General features: G+C 43.3%; 1 protein-coding gene across 8 annotated transcripts in view; it reads right to left on the bottom strand.

Annotated features, from left to right (window-relative positions):
• SUSD6 (sushi domain containing 6) overlaps window positions 1-19,171 on the bottom strand; it is an 84,394-nt gene extending 65,223 nt beyond the window's left edge. Inside the window, exons 1-3 of one of the 8 annotated variants that reach the window (XM_071558185.1) lie at window positions 19,052-19,171; window positions 18,499-18,585; window positions 11,948-12,040 (exon numbers count right to left, since the gene is read on the bottom strand). The gene's annotated coding sequence lies outside the window, so the exon portion shown is untranslated. Of the gene's footprint in view, window positions 1-5,497; window positions 5,555-11,947; window positions 12,041-15,962; window positions 16,205-18,498; window positions 18,586-18,711; window positions 18,995-19,051 lie in introns of those variants that run through there. The other 7 variants (XM_071558192.1, XM_071558184.1, XM_071558187.1 and 4 more) reach the window with 7 other exon arrangements.

The following is a 19,171-nucleotide window of genomic DNA, read 5'->3' as shown; positions in this document are numbered from 1 at the left end:
ACCACTACGTGGAGAGAAACCACCTCTTTAATCTGAATCACTACTGGTTCTCAGTATCTAACTCTCACAGCGGGTTCTTGCTACCTCACCCCCAGAGAAATCCAGAGCTCTTTAGTCTACTGTAAACACACAATAAAATCTGGTCCACGTCTGTTCTTAATGCTTTCTTTGCTCATTACAGTAGATTCACAAGATTGAATAGGAAATTAAAAGGTCACTCAGATCCATGACCTGTCCTAAACATGCCAATAATTTAGCTCAGTAGCAAGAATCAAAGGGCAAAACTGCTTAGAAACATGCTGTCCTGGGTTGAGCTGGCAAAACGCCAACTGTCCAGGACAGGGTGAAAGGGTTCCTCCTCCCCCCAGCCAGCCAAGGGAAAAAGAAGAGGGAGAGGAAAGAAAAACCCTCAAAACCAGGTTTATGCTGAAACTAACTACATGTGTTTATACAGAAAAGAGAAAATTAAGAGGAAACTACAATATAACACACATACAAGTTATATATAACAAGGAATAACTTCCCACTCCCCAATTAATACAAAGCAAAGTCTATCACACTAGATCTGTAAGTACTCTAAGAGCCACATAGCAAGAAACAGAAAAAGTAACAACAAAAATGTTTCTACTTCCCTGAATGCAAACAAAATGCAAGCAGAGGTAACAGGAGCAGGGCCTAGCATAGTAGAGGAGCTGCTAGATGTCCTCCTCTTAGTGCAGCCATGATGGAACTAACCAAGCCACTTCCACACACTGGATTTTACACCCTTTGAGATGATGTAGTATGGTATGGAATACAATATTATTGGCTAGAAGAAGTCAGCTGACAATTTCAGGCCTGGTTTGAACTTTAAAGCCTAACTTCTTGGCCAACTTGGTAAAACCCATAACACATGCTTCCCTCAGATTCTTATCAGTAAAGATTTAACCCCTTTTTTATTTTTGTAGTGACACTGACATAAGCTTGATACTTACCGATTTACAAAACCAAATTTATGAAAGGAGTAAAAACTAAGACTTTCTTTGCCAGTAGGAACACTCTCCAGTATTCAGCTCTTTCCCTTCGTTTGCAAGTCTTAACATGACCTCACTGCTTCCATTCCTCTTTCATTCCCTCCTAAGGTCAGTACCACACCTCCTTACCCTCTTTACACATTCTAGTTCACACTTCGCAGGGAAGAGTGAGCCTTCCCCCTCCCACAGTTCCTTGTGCTATTTCCTCAGCTGAACTCATTAACAATATCTGCAGGACTGCTCATGACGGGAAAAATCGCCCCTGGGCAGACAGGAATGAGTTTAAAGGTTTTGAGGGCAGTTACTTTGTGCATTTTGTAAGGTCCTGCGCGGCTGCAGCAGCAGCAACAGCACAATCCAGTGAGGAGACCTGTGCGGGCACAGCACCCCCTCAGCACAGCAAGGGCTGAGCAGCACTCTCACCTCGCAGAGCTCAGGGTAGAGAAGAGCTGCATTCTGGTAGGGGAAGCTGTGTTCGTTCATGCACGGGGCCATCACCACCCCACAGATACCTGCAAAAGCATTCTCGAAACAACCACAACTGGGAACACAGGAATCTCCTGCTCCAGGAAAAACAGCAAACTGTCTCCTTTCCCATGCCAGATGTACTTTCAGGAAGTGTGCAGATTTTGTGGTGGGGAGACTGGTTTTGGGAGGGAAGGGGTGGGAGTGTGGTGTGGAGTTTTTTGATTTTGTCATTTTTTTTAACTGTTCCCAGTTTAGTCATGCCTCCTTAAGACAGAACCTATACAGAAGCACACATCCCCTCCTCGGCTGAGATCATGAGCTGCTGCTGAATATATCTTTCAGAGCTTCATACTAAGCCAAAGCATTACTGGAGCACGGACCATGCGGTGCTGCAGTGGCAGCGTGGGGTAAACTACTGAGAGCAGTGTGACAGAGAACACAGGTTTGCTATGTAGCAACTCCAGTCATTCTGAGCACTGACCCTGTCCACTGGAGTTTAAGATTCTTGTTTTTGTTGTTGCTTAAAGGATGCCTATTCTGGAAGCACCTCAAAGACTGTAGAAACTTTTGTAAATACAAATGAGACTATTATGAAGAAACCTGGCTCTTCTTGATGTCTTCGCATTTATCTGTCCTTCCTTGCATTTTATCACTCCCAGTACAACTGTTCCTCTCCTGATTCCAGATAAAGATGAAAACACTGCCTTCTTGCATCCTTGTAAGTGGGCCTAGTGGGATTCTCAGGGAACCTGGGTCTGCTCCCAAACAGAGCTATCAGCAGGTTTCACTCTTGTGGCTTTGTCTTCTACTAAGAGCAGTATTAAAATTTTAGAGCCATCAATCATGACTGAATAACTCTACCATTAATCCTCCTGTCCTCAAACATACCCTCCCTCCCACCACTCAGAGTACTCCAGGTTTCAGTCTCCTTCACAAGTAGATGCTTAAAACAGAGTGAACTTGTTGACTGGCTCTGCCAAGGGACCACACTTAAGTTCTTGCAGTTACAGCTGCCTATGAGACCACCTTGTCTCACTGAACGTAGCACCTAGAAGCCCTTACACGCTAAGTACAGAGGACAAACACACCATCACAGGTGACTTACAGCATCAAACAGAAAACAGGCCCAAGAGCACTCAGCCACAAGTCTTCCAGAAAGGACCTAGTGGTTTCTGAACACAGGAAGGGCAGTTCTGTACCACAGGGTTCTTCAGTGCACAGTGTGAGGCAAACCCCTCCAGCCCTGAGATCAGCACCTCCCACCTCGGTTTTCTTCAGCAGAAGGACAGAATCCCTCCTCTAGAGGCTCAGGCTTTCCCCAAAAGGCAACTGACCCACATTACTGTGATAAGCCTCCCAAAGTAAAGCAAAAGACAATATATCCACGGATTGGTTACAAGACCTGTGCTAGTGCCTCTTGTGACTACTGCATTAACCAGGAAGCACAACAAACCCAAACACACTCTGAACTGTTCCACAGTTGCTATTTGTATTTTTCAAAAAGGAAAGACAAAGCTAACAATTGCTTCATCTTAAGAAATCTGATGAACATATACCTCTCTGAACTATGGACAAATTTTGTTTGCTAAATCATGGCAGCTTCCTTGATACTAACAGAAAATCCTTCTCATTATACAAATCTTAAAAAAATCTACTACCACCTTGCCCTTTGCAACCCTTGTTAGTAAACACGTCCATACTGACATGTGCTTATACTTACACAAAAAACCAGCAGGCAGGACCCCTGAAAAGGGGAAAGAAATGAATTTTGACCATAGGCATTTACAGGGAAAGGGAAGGAGCTCCTTTCAACCATGCCCAGACAAGTAGCATACAAAACAGCTCGGTTCATCACCATGACTGTTGCAGCTGCACAGAGTACACACACTGGTCAGCATGGCAGTGCAGGCTCAGCCAGACTCGGACACTGCCTTAGGGCAACAGATCTCCAGTGGCAAAACAATGTGCCCTTTTCCACAGGAGGATTCCCAAGAATACATGAAATGAGAGTTAGTAACATCTGAGTCATTATCACCAGCAAGGACTGAAGTTTGAGTATTTTGTCATGTCCTTCATATTCCATGCAAAGACACAACAGAGGACAACTGTTTATGGGTGCAATCCCTACCACTCACAGACATCTGTCTGCTGCAGTCCACCTCCATATGCCTACTCTTCCTTAGCAAACTGGAACAGCGGCTCATAAGAAAACAACCACTGACATGCAAATATCTCCCCATTCTCTCATTAGAACTACACTGCTCTGGGATACAAAGTGATGCAGATTTGCAAAGAAACTGCATTCACTAGCAAAACCAAAGCAAACTATTACAAAGAAGGTGGGGTGGAACATTCTGTTTTATGATGAAGAACAAAGTGCAGAGGCCATAAGTAAAGTGAAACAGAAAGAGAAGCTGTTCAGCTGAGCATACTGAACCAGAACAGAGGGTTCAGTTACCACCTATACACATAGATACATTAGATCCACCACCCAACCAACATATCATGCCACCCTTAACTTACTAGTAAATATTCATTTAGAAATTCAGGGCAATAACCTGATAGACTGAAGACAAACAGTATTACAGCCCACTGTAGACAGGATAGAAAGAAAACAAAGAGAATTTGTGTAACAAAGCAAAACACAGCAGGAGAGGAACATCTGTTACTTTTACCAGGAATAACATATGGTCAGTATCTGAGGCAGGGAGAATGAGTTCATTCATATTTAAAAGCAAAAGTAATAGGTCATTCCTTCCAAGTTAAGAGGGAAAATGCCTGTTCCCTTCCCTGTTACAGCCCCATCATTCCCTGTCTAGATGTGGTTTTCCAAGGAACTGGTGCTGTCAGTATCCTGGCCCAGACAGTCAAGCTCAGGGCACTTTTCATGCCAGAAAGAGGAGGATGAGAACACTCATGTAGGAGTTTTGCTTAGTCCTAACCTAAGCCTGGTTTATCCACAGCCCAGTCAGAGCTGCAACACTGAAAGACCAGTTTTGTCACCAGCAGATTACGGTTACACTCTGGAGCTGCGAGGCATTTGGCAGCAGTAAGCACAGTTACCACAGTAAATCTCAGCTGCGATTGTTGTGAAGCCATCCTCAATCCCTGAATGCACCGCTCAGAACTGCAACCAGCACAGTTGGTTCCAGGCAGAACACACAGAAACACATTTTTCTTCAACAGATATGAGGCCAGACACATGGCAGCAATGTTTTCTAACATCCTGGAGAACACATGCACACTAGCTAAGAAAACTTACACTTCAGCAATGCTACTCCAAGTATGAGTCTGACATGCAGCAAAGTTACAAGACAAGAGGGAGAATCTTAACACATCCTCATTTTCTCTTAAAAAAAAACAACAAACAGATCAGTAAGGTCTTTTTCTGTTTGAACAACTGTAGGTGGGTACCATTTAGTTGTGAAAGCAGATAAAAACCCTGGTGCTAGCAAGGGCCCTCAACAGCTGTCAGGATATAGCACACGTGTTAATTCACCTCTATAAGAGTCCCTCATTCCCAATAAGATCTTGCCATGTTTGCTGGTTCTTCATTTTTCCCCAAGCCTGAATCCACACTTGCTCTCTGGAATTCAAGCATTCACTCTGTCAATAGAGTTTTTGTTGCAAGAGACAGATAGCAAAAAGGATTAGAAGGATTTTGCAGCAGTGCTGAGCAGTCTAAGCACAAAGAGAACACAGTATAAAAGCCTACTCTGACAGTCAAGTGCCAGGAGTAAATAAAATGGAAAATGACAGGCCAGATTAACTATTGCCAGCATTACTTCCCAGATCCACTCAGGTCACAGTATGTTCCAGCCTCCTCTCTCCATCCCTTTAAAACACTCTAGTCTGAGTCCAGGTATATTATTGTCCTGATCCACACATCTCACAGCAGAGACTCTCTCTCTGTTTCTTTCTGTCTTAACATTTTCCACCTGAGAATAGCATTTCCACATTAAGACTTTGTTTTCTTTACCAGGTAGCAGCCCTGTATTCCCATATTTGGCACTTACCTGAGAGTGAATGACTAAATGAACCAAAGCTTCTGTGTCCAGCTACAGTGGCCTGCCACCCTGCCCCATGTAGTACCTAAACTCTCTTCCTCTCTGTGGCCCACCCATACTTAAAAGGTCACTACCTCCCTTTGTGCCAGGTGTGGCTGGTACAACCCTGCACCAGCAGCTCAAGGCTTGGCAACCTTACAGGCACACACTGCAGAAACCACAACATAATGAAGTCGCACACCACAGCACAAGACGTGCAGCAGCCACACATTGCATTACATTCCATTACACTGGAAACAGTCATTAATTGTGGAAGAAAATCCAAATATAATTTTTACTCTATGAGCTTTTGATTCTGTACCTTAGCTATTTCAGCTCTTCTTGTTCCAGAAGACATCAAAGAAACCTCTTTTGTTACAGAGAGTTACCTATAGAACACAGACAAGTTATCCAAGTGCAAGTCTCACTATTCCAGTGTCTTTTTCACAGAAAGACTCAGGAGAAAGAATGGGACTTAAGCTTTTAATACTAATACAAAGCACAATAGATTGAATTTACCTAAAACATTTTTCTGCCAAACACAGCCTAAAGGCAAAAACCTATGGCCAAATAATTCTTCCTTACAGAAGCTAAGTGACTTCATCTCATTCCAAGAACTAGTTCCTGGACACCAGGAGACGGGTAGATTGTTGCAAAGTTTGTCTTCCCAAAGGTACTCAGATCATCAACTTCTTAAGCATAACTTCACATAAAAGAAACAAGCTAATTTGATTTTAATGAAGTTTTTATGTGCTTTTTTCCCTCACCACATCATCTTCCATTGCATCTTACCAGCCTCTGACTGCAATTTGTGTCCTCACCTGGGAGCACTGACTAGCACGCTGTGGATTACATCTCGACTACAGACAAACACATGCTGAGGAAACTGATCTACCCTCAAAAACTGCACACATATTGCAAAAATTCACAGGTGACCAAAACAGGCTCATCTAGTGTACTGTGCCATTTCCTGCTGATGTTCTGATAGGGTGCAAGCACACAGAGAAGCCCAGGCAACAACTACATAACATTCACGGCACTATACAAGGCTTACATTAATGCTGCCTACACTAATCACTTTTCTCAACCTCCTGCTTTTTTCCTGAGAGACTCACAGAGCCTCAGCCTCCAGAGCCATCAGTCTCTGTTCTCACAGGCAGTGCAAGTCAAATACCTTTCTCAGTACCCACTTCCCAGGTAGCAGGCACAGTGTCACACTCTGCAAGGGATTGCACACACTCTTGAGCTATTTTCCCTCTCTTCACCAAAATGGGGAGATCTCTGCAGCAGTCTTCCAAACATCAGGTATAGAGGGTTACAACAATCACCCTTATGGTGCAAGTCTGAAGTAACTACTGAATTCATGGGATCATCCCCATACACTAATGTATCAAGCCAGCTTCAAAAATCCTGCTTAAAATATCTTATTGGCTTCTCCTGAACCTTATTTACATCCAAATATCTTTTTTCAATTTGAAAAACAGGCTACCTTCTACACTTTGAGAAAATTTTACCGTTATCATGTACATTTTGGCTCCATAGCCAAGAGTGGCACAGAAGAACTCTAAGACAAGAAAGACTAAGATAATTGTGAGTCCTAGAGGAAAAAACATCTAGACAAAATTTACATATTCTACATTTAATATTGATCTTCATGGCATGGAAGACAAAAAATCCCCACTGTTACTGTACTCATCCTATAAAATTCACCACTCATGGGGATTAAACAAATTGAACAGTCAGTGTGAGGTGCCAAAAGGGAACAAAGTTACCTTGAACTGCTCTGAGCAGCCAGACAGTGCCCAGCTGTATCTTCACAGAGGTCAGGATATGCACTGGTTAAGACACAGTACTATGTTGTCTAAGCTGACTAATCCCTCTCAACTGCTCCAAGTACTACACTAAGTAGAAAGATGGTGCAAAATTCCCCTGTGTACTGGGAGCCTGTTAAACAATTGGCATGAAAAACCAAAATCAATATATGCTTGACACAGTGGGAATCAGTTATGCAGAAACTAAATGCACAGTGGAGGAGGACTATAAAATACCAGCTTGCTTTACCAGGCACAGTTGCCTGTCACCAAGTACCCCAGAGAAAAAAAATCTTACCACATATCTCAAATTCAGCAGGGCTAACCTGGAACAATGCCTGGAAAGGCTGCAGCCTGTTCATCACTCTGTAAGAAGCAGTATTTCTGACTTAAGTCCTCACTTTGTCAGCATCAACCAACACACCAGTACACAGTCAGAGATGGTGGAAAAAAAACACTGGGCATACTCATTTCAACCAGGGCAACAGTGTTTGACTTACAACGGGTAACTGCAACAATTTTCTCAGCCATATTGCCAGAGGTCAGAAATATATTGGTGCCAACTCTTAACATTCACTCTCCTAAATGCTTCAATTTCTTCCAAATTCAGTGTTCAGGCCCTTCCAAAAGCCTTGAAAGTACAATACACATCTCCTTTCCCAACTTCCTGTTCTGGTTCACTTCATGAAGGTCACTCTGTTTCTAGATTTAAAAACTCCACACTCAAACAGTTCTGATAAATTTAGACGATTTCTGTGGATAATTTAAAACTTAAAAAATAAGCACTGACAGATTCTAACCTATACTACAACTAGGCTATCTTCAGGTGACATACCTGTGAATTCTTTTTCAGATGAATATTTCATATTGATGAGTTCACCCCAGGTTCTTGCTGACATAAAACTGCAACTTTACCAACCCAAGTTCCTGTCTCAGAACTAAGTTATATATCAACAGTTCTAATGCCCACAAATTACGCTTTTCTTGTGACTCTTGAAATAGTCTTGTTTTACTGGAAAAGGCTGCTTTCTGTCACAAACTGCAGTCTTTCCTGTTGGAAAGGCAAAGACAAGAGAGGACTTCAGCAAGTGTGATAGCAGAGAAGTTATACTGCCAGTTTCCTCAAACAGCCACACTAAGGACATTGGCAACACCCATTCCCTAAAGCAAGCCTTCATTTTCATCTGAAGGATCCATCCAAAGAAGGAATACCTCAATCTATACATCCCAGTTTGATCAAGCTTGACACATTGAACTACTGTTTTAGGAGCGTATGGTCAGAGCCTGATCCTCTACCACAGTCAGAGGGAACACAGTGCACACACAGTGCTGTATTCCAGCCTGCCACTCCAAGGTGAGGTGAGATACCCGATCACCAGCTGGTTTGACACAAGCACTCCCCAAGATGCTCAGATCTATCTGTAAACACAGCTGGCTGTTAAGGTAACCCAGTCAGAGGGGAATCAGCCACAGAGCACAAGGCTGTGGGGCAGGAGGGAATCTTCTTCCCAGTCTAATACACAGCAAGTTGTTTGTCACATCAAAAGTCAAAGAGCTTTTCTGCAATGTGTGAGTTGATGACTAAGCTATGCTAATTAAACCTCTGCCTTCACAATAAGGGATAAATCAACAAGTGTCTGTTTCACAAAATGCTGGGGGGAGGTGGAAAGAAGCAATTGTCATCACTTCAATGCAAAAATATGATGTCTCCAGGATATGGTGACTGGCGAAAACCCAAATTCCTTCCTCTCTACCAGAGATTAAACCAAATACTCACATGGGCTAAAAACTGGCCTACAAATTACTTTAAAAGGAACATCAAAAATTCCCACTAAAAACCCAAACTACTGTCATCTAGACACCACAACACCTCAGGCCACACATAAAGAAACAGGCAAAGGAAGTTCCCTCTGGCCTCCTATCAGTGGACCAGAAAGAAAGTATTTGTGGAGAAAAGCACCCATTTTGAATATTCTGTACCATTTCCTTAATTTTTAGTACCAAAAATGCCACATGCACCTGGAGTTTCATGCTACAGCACACCACATGAAAATTGCACACTAACCCAGACCAAAAAAAAAACCCAAACCCAAAAAATGCCCCCCAAACCTAAGACAGTAAAAATATTCACTGTTTCCAATCTCAGAAGATAAGGAGGATGTTGCAAAGTGATAGAATACGAGTAACTAAATACAGTGCACCCATTTGCAGGAAATATCTGGCATAAGCAAATCAAGGGTAGAGAAAAGATAAAACCAACACCACCTACATCTTCCCATTTTTACTTTCAGGTCATAAAAGCAATCATCACTCTGAAAATGAGCATTTCTGGGATTTGACATTTGTTGGGTTAATAGTACAAGGCAAAGGCAGTTATGCCTAGCCCATAAATCTACCCACATAAAATGTGTCACACTGCATCTGGTAGTGATGTCTCTTCTGGATATTGTCAACATAATCAACCTTAAAAAACAACACTGGAAGTGTTGGGAGGTGCTGATGAATCCCTTCCACAGCTAATGTTTCCATGCAGGTTCCCATCAAGGAGCCACACTGGATTACCTTTGAAATGCACACTCCCCATCTGTGCACAGTCACTGGCAAAAAGCACTTCAAGTCACTCTCCTCAGATGAGTGGCTTCTGACGGAGCCTTTCTCCCTCCACATGATTACCTTTTTGCACACATTTTTCAGCTCACCTTATCTGGACATTATATATGTCTATGTAGGCAAAAATCATGCAGTTTGCAAAGAGATCAGACTTTTATATCATCACTGTAGGACTTTTCCAATTGTGCATTAGGAAAACACACTCTCCACCAAAGTGAAACATGAGAGTATTGTGCCGTTATGCACACACCAGATGTGTAGACACACTCAATCTCTGTCTTCTTGAGAAGATCTTTAACTTGTCTAAATCCCTCCTATCCCTTTATTCTGCACGGATACTAAAGAAGGTCTCAAACCACCCTGCAGAGAACAGGTGAAAGACAGCAAACTTTCTTACTAATTCACCAGAAGGCCAGCTCAGCCAGACCCAGGACAGATTATCCAAAAGGATTGCCACCATCTATCCTCAGAGGCCCCACTATCACAAACCACACTGCTATACTAGCACACCTGCTTTTAGAAAGACAAGGACGAGCTTCTTACAGGTAAGGAAAGGCTCAAGAGGCTCACTCAGAACAATCCTTCCCTTCTCTTCTTGATCTGCATGACATTTTTAACAGCTTTGTCTCATACAAGCATTTTACATCAGACCTAGTCATACTTTCACTCCCTTTCCTTGTAACTACAATTAAGATTCAGCGAAGAGGCTCTATTTTTTGTGTTATACCACATGCAGAGTCATATTTCACTATATATCCAGGCTTCCAGTGCATCTCCCTGCTGCTGCTGTGCAGACTGTCTTTAGACTGAGAGCACATCGTCAGCATAAATCAAAACAATATGTAGGTTGCACACACCCTAGTAAACTTACTGAGCTCTTTGGCCTAGTGATCAGAAGTTAGTCTCTTAAGAAGTATTCAAAAGCATCTGAGAAACAGTATTTGTTTGCTTTGGTCAAGAAGCAACAGAATGAAAAATGCTTTCTAATTTTCGGTGACATGTCCCAACATGCTACAAAAGATGCCACTATATTCAAGTCCAATGTGTCTTGGACCAACAGAAAATTGGGGGCGTTTATGTAATGATACAAAAAGTAAACACACACAGAGCCACCAAGTTATATATTAAACTGAAAGGTACAAGTACCACCCAGGAGCACCCACAAAAATCTCAAAATATTTAAATGATTATTCTCAATGAGAACTTCTTAAAACTAGAGCCTTTGCACTCATGGTAGCAGTTACAGAAAACAAAGACAACAGGCAGACACAGCAAAAAGAGAAGTAGCAAAGGAGCTTAATGCCTTATCACTGCTAAAGGGATCTGAGGAGAAGGGGGCATAGTCAGAAGAATAATCTTTATCTTGATTAGCATCAGAACAAAGGCTCACATTAGTTTGTCAGCACTGGGACTCCCTCAGAGCAGTGGATAATAACCTTGTTGAAAGCATTAAAGGGATTTCCTCCCTGCTTCACCCCCCTCCAGCCTACATCCCATCTCTAAAACACACAAGGTAAGATCCCTCTGTGATGGGTTTTCAAAGGTAACATTTGGGAGCAGGTATGGGAAAAAAATCAAAACAAAAAACATTTTCTGTTCAAGAGAAAAGGTCAAATGCAGGTGACTCATGCATGCTTAACTCTGGAAGGCAGGAAGGACTTCCAACAGTTTCTACATCAAAACCAGGCAAGAGGTAAGGGAGTGAAGAATACCACAGCTTGAGTTATTGGAACACTACAAAATGAGGTTAACAGAGGTGTAAGGGACAATGCTAAGGCATGGCTACAAAGGAATCAGACCCTAAGAACACTTGAGATTTTTTCCTGTTTAAGAAGCCAGAGATGCTAACACAAGTGGCTGTCTCTGTGCAGGTGGAGAACATGGAAGGCAGCATTTGCTGGCTTTAGTTCACAGAAGAGTCGTGGCATTTGAACAAAATGCGATTTTAAAAAGTAAAGTCTCAGGAAAAACAATATAACAGTATCAGCATTCATCTTACCTGGTGTTGACACAGGCTGGCATACAAGGGTTGTCAAGTTAGCGAGATTAAACTGATGATTCAGTGAGGACAGGTTGATTCACACATCTAGGACTACACAAAAAAGTAACTATTAGCTGTGATCATATAGAGGGTGAGAATGGCACTGTCAAATAAAAGAGCAAGAGGTTCAGGGGGTAGAAGTAGCTCTCTTACATTTTTAGGACATAGGCACACAGCTATGCTTCAGGTACTGAAATTACCCACAAAATTCAGAGCTGGGTCTGAGATATACTACAGAAGTTACTCAAAATCAAAGAACATGCAAACTACCCTCATATACTCCATTGAAAAATCTCAAGTATAAGAAGGGAACAGTTTCAAGCAAAGCAGAGTGTTACTAAAATAATTTTGCAGCAGCACTCAAGCTTTGTTGTTGGGTTTTTTTAAATGGGACAGAAACTTCCCTAAAGTTACCTGAAATACACACATTAAAACTGCATTAGGTCCAGCCATCAGATACACACATATAAACTTTTGGAGAGTGCAAATACTACAAACTTCCCAAATAAGCACAGGAGAAAGGAAATGGATTTCTGCAGTGCCAAAATGCATGGGTATGTTTTATTGTCTTATCACCCCATATACCTTCTTTATTCAGCATTAGTACTAAAAATTCCAGTACTTAAAAAGATGGTTATTAATAAGGTAACCTTCTCCATTTTGGAAGGTACAACAACAAACTGAGAACTGGGCAAACTGGTCATCCAAGTGAAAGTAAAAGCCATGCAGCTGAAAGGAATTTTTGTCTAGCCTGCTTAAAGATATCCTTTGTTGCTAAATATTTCATTGTCACACTTAAATGTCAGCTTTTTAAGTCTCAGACATGCACAAGGCCTGCAAAACAGGAAACCAGAAACAGACTTGAGATGGAGGTTCTCACAGCTAATGAAATGAAAAGTAAACCCAGCAAGCTGCTCTTTGCATCTCTCATATGACATAACCCCTCATCTTACAACCTCGCTCCCCATGCCCAGGAAATGCTTTTTAACAGACCTCTCTGTTAGTGAGCCTGTATGGTTTTGTAGTCTACTCCTAAACCCAGGCAAAGCCTGCAATGAGTCTCCAGCACACTCCTATTGCACATCACAGAAGCAGTTTGCAGCATTTCAGGATCACACAGCTCTTTGCAATAATGCTTAATCTTTATAAAGACTCAATTTTCCTAAGAGGAAAATGGGAGCCTCCTTCTCCTGAAGCCACCAGCATGCCCTTTTTGGACTTCCAGAAGGAGTGAGACGCCCTTGGAGAAAAGCTAGCTTTAAAGCTTTCAGGATGATCACACATACAGCCACTGGCTCACCAGTGGCATATGCGGCGGCAGATGGAGAAGTGAAGGTTTCATACCCTCTGAGCAATGCTCTGCAACTCTGACATTTCCCTTGAAAAGCTGAGATGTCAATCACCCTTCCAGGCTGGTATTTTGGCACAGAAGGGATTCTTCTCTGTGTGCATACCAAAACCAAAGGATAACCTACACAGACTATTTTGCAGGCTGTTTCTGTCTTAACCTTCAAATATAATGAATCCACACAGCAGAGAATGGTCAATGACCGCTGAGTTTTCTTCACTGCACATCAGCAGGTTTGGGCTCATTAGAGAGCAACACACACCCAGTATGTATCCTTTCCTTTAAAAGGGGCAGTGAGGAAGGTGTTTTAATTAACATCAGAGCCCCTTACTGGGTCTAATAAATAAAATGCCTTTTGAGAGTGATCAGCACAAATAGGCTCCAATACCCAAAGGAGATTCTGGCACATCCCCCAGTATAACTGTATCAGTGTGGGACACACTAATGTATCATCCTTGAAGACTTTTAAAAAGTTGTATATAGGGAAGAGAAAACCCAAACAGCTTAAATACGTCAGAGTCATTAAAATATTTCACTTATGTTTAACACTACGTATACAAACTACAGCTCCCTTCAAAGCAAACAGCCTTTAACAGCTACTGTTAGACATCAATTTGCAAGTTTAGCTATTTAGAGATCTGTATTTTCATACAGAGCAAGAGCCTAGTTCTCAAGCTCACTTACAGAAATTTGGGGTTTGAGAAAGGTGGTTTTTGGTTTGTTTGGTCATTTTTTTAAAGATAAATATATCAACAGGCTTGCTCTCTTAAAACTTATGCTCCCATAAAAGTCCTGCAGAAAGAGACCCAATATGTCAACAACTTCTTTTCTATCTTCATTCCCAAACAAGATGCAAACTTGGTTTTGATCAGAGATTCTTTCAATTCCCACTCATTTTATTACAAAATTCCATTAAATCAATGCAGGGAAAAAAACAGGAATAGCAGCAAATCACAGCAACTTTTAATTACAAACTGGGAGGAAAATTAGTTGAGGAAAGATGTAAACAGCTTTGAAGTTTTTAAAATGGTTCTGGTGCTTTTAAAGTGTAAGCTAAGGAAGCTGTGGACAGACACGGAGTATTGAAACTGGTTCACTTCTGAGCATGAGGTTAAAATGGTGCACATTTCAGCCGTGTAAAGTTCAATCACCTACAAGGAAGTAATTTCTATGGCAAGTGTACACTGCAAGAATGAAAGCCCTTCTAGTCTATAGCACAAATATGAAGCAGTGTTACATTTGCCACATAAAAGTGATTCCAGAACCCAGTTTCTCTTTACCCTGCTCTACCAGCTCCAAAAGCTGTACTTTTTACCTTGCCCACAAGGTTACTGCAGCAGTGGTGATGACCAACCCATTCCACTCAACACTCACTTATTCCAGGAAGCAAATTTACTGCTGGTGGGCTGGTTGCCAGGATAGCAGTACCCCTCAGGGAATCACCAGAGCGACATGAGACACATCAATCCTTTGTGCTGCAGAGAAGGTTCTCAATGTATGCTCCACTTTTGGAGCCTGCCCACTGTTCAACACACAGGGAGAGAGACAGAAACTGGGGGAAAGGGACAATCCAGGCAAGTGGGAAATAGGTAGGGATTTTATACCTCTAACTTCTGGTTCAGCAGCACTTCAGCACGAGGTTCCTCAAAAACAGTCTTGAATTTTGACATACAAATATCATCCATTTAAAATAAATAATCAGCAAGCAAACAACAGGCCAGGTTTTCACTGGTCCCTTACTAGCATCACCAGGCTTAGTGTGAAAATACACTTTGCAGACTGCATTAGGCAGCAAGCCATGAGAGAGCACTAAGTGTCCTGTGAGAGAACAGTAGCTGCCACTACTCAGTAACAAAAGAGCCAGCATATGAATGGCAGATGAACACAGTTTTTGCTACATACAAAAGCACACTTCCTGACATTTATAGGAAGCATTCCTACTGGTTAAACTTAAAATCAATTTTTGCAGCTGCTTAAAAAGGACTTCTAGCAGAGTCAAGGAAAATACCATCTGTGTAAATTCAGAACAGCAAAACCAGATGACTTGAACAGATGAGCTTAAAAGACAGTGCTTCACAGAAGTCACCTACCCGTCCACAACTACCTGACCCCACTGTGCTGGAGGCTACATTGTTACATCTAGAGTAATTCTGTATGTACCCAGATTAGCTTCATGACAGAGATTAAGCATGTATGATGACATTTCTAAGGACATGACATTTGTGATGACTAGATAAACACAATTACTACTGCATTTTTGGCAAAAGAAATCTACTGTAACCAATACCACAACATCAGCACTTTTGCTATGCATGGGTTAATTTTTCCCATTTCCTGTTCTAGCAAACACCTTCATGTTTCTATTTACATACTCCTAAAGAAGAATCCAACCCCTGCTGCCTCTACTCCCTTCCTCCCAGTTCCTCAGGCAAGCAGGTTGTGGAACCAACGTTGCCAGTGAAAGACGCCCCTCTCCCAGGTAAGCCTGATCAGCTGGGATCAGCTGGTTATAGCAGCGACAGGTGGCTCAGAGAACAGGACAGCTGCAGGGAGTCCCTGTGCCAAGCAAAGTGCTCAACAGGACACAGTAGGCAAACTGTGGAGCAAGGCTTCCAAACTACTGACCTTTCATGCACTTACTGGTAGGTAATGAGCTTCTCCAGGAGTATCTCAGGTTAGCAATATGAAATCCAATTTTCAAAGGGCCAAAAATAAACAAAAACAGAGAAGACAGCAGTGGCCTCACACAGACTCTGAGATATTGTCAAACCTTCCGGGACTGACAGAGGCCAACAACTTACATCTGCTTGCTCACGAAAGCAGAGCAAGCAAGAGGCGTATGTGGGTGGTAGAGCAGTAGACGGCTGTGGTGTGAGCAAGTACACTGATAAAAAAGCAGAAGTGATGCAACAGGAAAAGTCACAGACACCCAAATCTGCAGCTATGAGGCTGCGCAGCTAAGGTTAAGACCATTGCAGGCTGTCTTACTGAGAGTTGAAACAATTTTCCAAGAGGGGTAAAGTAGCTGAAAACAACCATGATTACAGAAGAGAACTAATTCCATCAAAACCACTACACTACTGGCAGAACACACATTTAGTGACTTCAGCAATCATTGCTCGCTGACTCCGCAGGCAGCTCGTGAGCTCAAGCAGCCATTTCATTCCACATTCATATCCTGCACTAAATATGAACTGCCGATAACTGTGCGGAAACTGTTTCAGCAGAGACACGGTGAGCGGTGCACTGCACAACTCAAGGACGTTGGACCCTCCTCAAACACTACAGGTGGTCATTTGCATGACAAGCAGAGAGAGAAGGGGACAGAACCACTTGTGGTTGGGGAATTTGTGCCTCAACATCTGTACTTTCACAGACCCATACTTCACTGAATCACCCACATATTAACAAACCCAAAACCTTTAAAGGGGGAATATAAAGGTACCTGGCTTTTGACAATGACTCGTCTAAGAGGAAGTTATGGCTCCCTTATCATGTGGTACTGTGCTTTAGAATGATCTTCAAATTTAACAATCTAGTTAGATTAGGAGGCACGTCTTTCAGGCACATTTCCTTCAGCCAGTGCCTCTTAAAGAAACACACCTCCTTACGTTCAGATGGTAGGTACTCTTTTCTCTAGTGGTCCATAAAACACGCATTTAAATAACAGGACAAGCCAATGCAGAAGGGCAGATGAAACGCCAAGCCAGAAAAAAATTTTTTTCTTCCTCAGGTTTTGCTTACAGAACCACTATTAGAAAAAATATGAAAGTTACAAAGAGACAAAAGTGTTATCTGTAAAGTTGCCAGTGCCACAACCAGGCACTAGATTACAATACTAGAAAGAATTATTCTCTCTGCATCGAAATGTACCACAAAAAAATAGCCTGGTGCGAAAAAAAGGAGGTAGACTTGCAAAGAGATCTATGGCAGACACTTGAAGAGGAGGTGGATGAAATCAGCGATAAATTGCAGACAGGAAAGCACCGATCCTTAAGAGCACTGGCATTTAATATGTAAATTCCCTCTGTGCTTAGGCGTTTCGCCTCCCTTTGATGTACACTGACAAGTTGGAACTAGAGATGAGAACTGGGAGAGTCCCCTTTCTCCATTATCTTAGATATTTTTCTTTTCTAAGCAACAGTTAAGTGCTCTAACTGTATCACTTTTGTTCCTGTTCAGAGGGGAAAAGGAAAAAAAACAAAACCCAAGTAAAACAAATATTATTAAAGGAGAGAGTCAATGTTTTCCCAGCTCTGATGCAGGATGTAAGCAGTAAAAACTGGTGCCCAACAGCTACAGCGCAGCCCAGGAGAAGAGAAAGAGAGTCGAACAACAAACAGAGGACAGCAAAGACAGTCTGGAAGACATCCAGATGTGCTGCGCTCAGTCCTACCGCATGAAAAATTAAAGAGGTTAAAACCTCTTCTTAAGGACTTTTCTTCCCATTGTTCTGACCACGACCGTCCTAACAAGCTTCATTGCTCCAGAAACCTCAGGCATTATGGTGACAATACATTCCTGCCAAGAGGAGCACCATTACATAATAGCGTTTATGGGAACACACACAAAAAGCCACTAGGAAGCGCACACAGACAAGTGCAAAATCCTCTCTGCCCATCAGCTCAGCTTAGCTCCTGACCATTCCAAAGACAACTTCAGGATATTTTCAATTTGTATATTTACTTCCTCTCACTACGTTCCACCCAACAAAATCTGTGTTACTGTAACTACTACACTGAGATCGAGTCCATTCCCCGCAATAACTTAACCCCCCTGAGAAAACACCCACTTAAAACTACTGCATTTGCATTCATCTGTTTAAAAGAACACGACAAAGATGAAAAATTGTGCCATTATTTCCATTAGTATATTAGAAATACGAGCTATTTATTATGGTATTTTTTCACAGTCTACCCAATTTTAGGAGTACTTAGAAGAAGTACTGCTTTTCAGTTCTGAGAAGCCTAGCGTGCCTACTTTCGAGTTCCAGGTCCCCCTCCACGGGGGATTTGCCACAGATCTGTTTACGCAGCCGCGCAGGCTCAGCCTAAGCACTGCACACGTGTAAAGGCAGCTGCTTGGGAAGGGCTGACCTCTGGGCACGGTTAAAGCACCATAAAGAAGAAAGCAAAGATGAAATCTTAACAAAGTTTCTCACGTTAAATGGTCGGCAGCAGGGCCTCCATGAACACCTTCATCTCAGGCACCACTTTCCCTGTGTCTCCCTACGCGCCCGTAAGGTCCGCTACAGGAAAAAGAGAAGACAGCAGTGAACGCTCATCTGCTGTTACTCTCGGGGGTTTTAAATCCTAGAGGTTCACGCCGCACCAAGAGAATCACACGCCAAAACACACACTTTAAGACCGCTGACCTCAGAGCAAGCCCGGCTCTGCCGTCACCACCGCCCGCTGTCGTGACACGCGGGAGCCGCAGGTACCACAGGTGACATTATGTAAGGGAGCTGCCCGGGAAGGGCTCCCGCCGCACTCCCAGCGCCGTGCGGGGCCGCAGCCGCGCAGGGCTCTTCCTGCTCCCCGCGGGGGCCGCCCGGGGAAGGGCCGCCGACACCTTCCGCCTCGCCCGGCGCCTGCCTCGCCGCCCGGCCCCGGCCCCCGCCCAGCACAGGCTCCCCGGCGGCGGGCCCAGCTCCGCGCCCCGCCGGCCCCTCCGCGGCGCAGTCCCCGGCTCGGCCCCGCGGCGCTGCTGCTCACCGGGCGGGCGGGCGGGCTCTGGGGGCGGCGGTGCCGGCGGTCCCGGCGCTGCAGGTCGGCGGCCGCACGCCACGGCCGCCCCGGCGTCTCGCCCGCCCAACGCCCCGGCCGCCGCCGCGC

Source organism: Pithys albifrons, chromosome 6 (genome assembly GCF_047495875.1).
Source record: "Pithys albifrons albifrons isolate INPA30051 chromosome 6, PitAlb_v1, whole genome shotgun sequence".
Lineage (NCBI taxonomy): Eukaryota > Metazoa > Chordata > Aves > Passeriformes > Thamnophilidae > Pithys > Pithys albifrons.
The sequence above is the reverse complement of the archived record's forward strand: the minus strand, read 5'-3'. Positions and strand labels throughout refer to the sequence as shown.